Source organism: Gymnoscopelus microlampas (genome assembly GCF_963454915.1).
Source record: "Gymnoscopelus microlampas genome assembly, chromosome: 2".
NCBI lineage: Eukaryota > Metazoa > Chordata > Actinopteri > Myctophiformes > Myctophidae > Gymnoscopelus > Gymnoscopelus microlampas.
The window spans coordinates 58534954-58537961 of record NC_139939.1 but is presented as its reverse complement, the minus strand read 5'-3'; the positions used below and the strand labels follow the sequence as shown (position 1 = coordinate 58537961).

The 3008-nt window shown below is 41.9% G+C and overlaps 1 long non-coding RNA gene across 1 annotated transcript; it reads right to left on the bottom strand.

Annotated features, from left to right (window-relative positions):
• Positions 1-502: 502 nt before the first annotated feature.
• Positions 503-1700, bottom strand: LOC311038245. Its single transcript, XR_014600036.1, has 3 exons — positions 1640-1700; positions 1135-1206; positions 503-952 (listed from the first exon to the last, which is right to left on the bottom strand). It is a non-coding gene; the product is annotated as an uncharacterized lncRNA (long non-coding RNA).
• Positions 1701-3008: the final 1308 nt, after the last annotated feature.

Below are 3008 nucleotides of genomic sequence, written 5' to 3'. Positions count from 1 at the left end.
ACTCTCAGGCTGGACACCGTCACATCCCTCATGGCTTGTGGTTCACCTCTTTTTAGCCTCATAGTACCACAGGCATGTGTGTTGTTATCTAGGAGGAGTTCATACAGCCCCACTGAGTTATAGTAATTGTCCATAAACAAAGAAAACCCGTACCCTGTAAGACCCTGCAACAGAAAAGTGACTGTGTCTGGTAGGGAAGAGTACTGTCCAGCATATGGCTTCATGCTGTAACAGTACCCCGTTCCAGAATCACACAGAATGTATGACTTTATTCCGTACTTGGTGGGCTTCTGTGGGTTGTACACTCTGAAGGATAGGCGTCCCCTCCACAGAAGCATCCCCTCATCGATGCTGATGTTGCGACTTGGAACAAACATCTCCTTGAATTTTTCTGTGAGGTAGAGCAAAACCGGGTTGATTTTGCACAGCCTGTCCGGGACAAAGACTTCACCAGCAGCCTCGGCGGCAGCAGCGGCGGCTGCAGCAGCAGCAGCATCAGCCTCATTGTTTGTGAAATGTATAAACCGCCAGATAATCTGGAACCTGTTGCGCGACATGTTTTGGCCAAAGAACGGTGTAAGCACAGGGTCATCAGTCGACCAATAGTACTGTAGTTCAGGCTTTCGCACAAGGCCAGTCAGGAACAACAGGGCGAAAAAGTTTTTCAGTTCTCCCACTGTAACGGCTTTCCATTCATTCACTCTGCTATGTGGATGCTGTGCCACTTCCTCCTCACTCCTGGCCGCGATGAACGCTGCAGCATAGATGTTGCTTTCCTGAACGATCATCTCTAGCAGCTCATCAGTCACGAACAGCGCCAGAAAGTCAACAGGAAGTGTAGACTGTATTTCAGCCGCAGCATTGCGTGGACCCGGACTAGCAGTGAATGGTATGTCCGTCCTAGGTTCCCAATCTGTGTCCTTCCAGACAGCCGGGGGCTTTCCACCACGTTCTGTGAATTACAGAAATACACAATTACCATAAAATACATATTTTTTTATTTGTGTGGCAGTGTTGATTTATATGAAAATATGACTAAAACTAAATGGAATTGTATTCAACAGACTATGACTAAAACTGAATCAAAATGTGCTGTCAGAATCATGTGTGGTACAGCTGTGAAAACGCTCTTACTTCTTTTACGGCTGACAGGTGGTACTGCGGTTGAACGCGATGGACCTGCTTCCTCCTCCAAATCCATCATGTCTGAAATCACAGTAAAACATAAAATAGTTTGGTAAATAAGATGTACATTTATTTTCACTACCAGCATGTGTCATGCTGGTGGTGCATTACTTTGTGGAACTTAGAATGAATGACATTTATCATTGCAGAGTGGGGTTTTAGCAATTTTGTAAATCTGAATGCAATAATATTATATAAAACAAATAAGTACAAAATGGCACAACATATCATTGTGTGTGTGTGTGTGTGTGTGTGTGTGTGTGTGTGTGTGTGTGTGTGTGTGTGTGTGTGTGTGTGTGTCAGACATTACTGGCAGAAATAACACACTATGTGTGACACTACATTATGTGTGACTAAAACTAAATGGAATTTTATTCAACAGACTATGACTGAATCAAAATGTGCTGTCAAAATCATGTGTGGTACAGCTGTGATAAACAGAAAACGGTCTTACCTCTTTCACGGCGGACAGGTGGTACAGTTGAACGCGATGGACCTGCTTCCTCCTCCAAATCCATCATGTCTGAAATCACAGTAAAACATAAAATATTTTGCTAAATAAGATGTACATTTATTTTTACTACCAGCATGTGTCACGCAGGTGGTGCATTACTTTGTGGAACTTAGAATGAATGACATTTATCATAGCAGATTGGGGTTTTAGACATTTTCTATTACTGTGGCAAAGCTGAATGCAATAATAGTATATACATCAAATAAGTACAAAATGGCACAACATATCATTGTGTGTGTGACATTACTGGCAGAAATAAGTAATTACGATGCCAGCTATGATGTAAAAGCAATACTGAATGTCAGTCCCCCTGTCCCCCATAAACTCTTGAGTGTGTGCAAATGGAACCAAATGGACCATTTGGTTCCATTTGTACACATTGTACATAGCAGATCTACAAGATCACAACATGTCGCGATGCGACGCACACTCAAGAGTTTATGGGGGACTGACATTGTAAGTCAAACATTTTCAAGATTTGATTGCTTTTACATCATAGCTGGCATCGTTCTTACTTATTTCTGCCAGTAATGTCACACACACAAGACAAGTGTCTTGTCTACCTAAGTAGTCCTACAAGTCTTACCTTTCCTACAACTAGCAGACTGTGTGTGATGAGATGACGACTCCATTGCATCATCAGACGCATATTCGTCGTCTGAAAGTAAACAAGATCAAACACTGTTGATGTTGTGGACATAAGGTGACCTTAGTCCCCTTTGATGAATTGTATTATGATGGTGGGGGCCTCGCTGCACCTGGCCTCCACCCCAAAAACTAAAGCCATCAAAGGGATTTGAAAATCATTGTTGACATGTCCTCATGTGACCCACAACACTACAAAAGACTTTGTTGACATGGCCTCATGTCGACCCCCAACAAAATCAAAACATTTGTTGTCATGACATGACATGACCTCTTCCCTTTGAAGTATGCCACCCCCCCCCCCCCCCCAAAAAAAACCCCCAGATCTACAAGTCAACAAATTCATAGGCTACATCGTCAACATATTCAAATAAATCACATGCATATAAATAGATACAGAATAAAATAAATACATATTTTATAACTGGCTGACCCAGAGTGCAATATCCTAGAAATCCACACCGGGCTTCTACATTGTCCATATATAAATAAGGTGTTACACACACCTCCAGTTGTTAGAGGCCCAGTCAAACAATTTGTCTAAAAAGGATGAAACCATTCATAGGTATTCAATTCATCAAAATATAAAATGGCACCATTCAATGATCATAACAAGATAAAAGCACTACGTTGTGATGCGATTGAATGGTTTGGTGCCATTTTA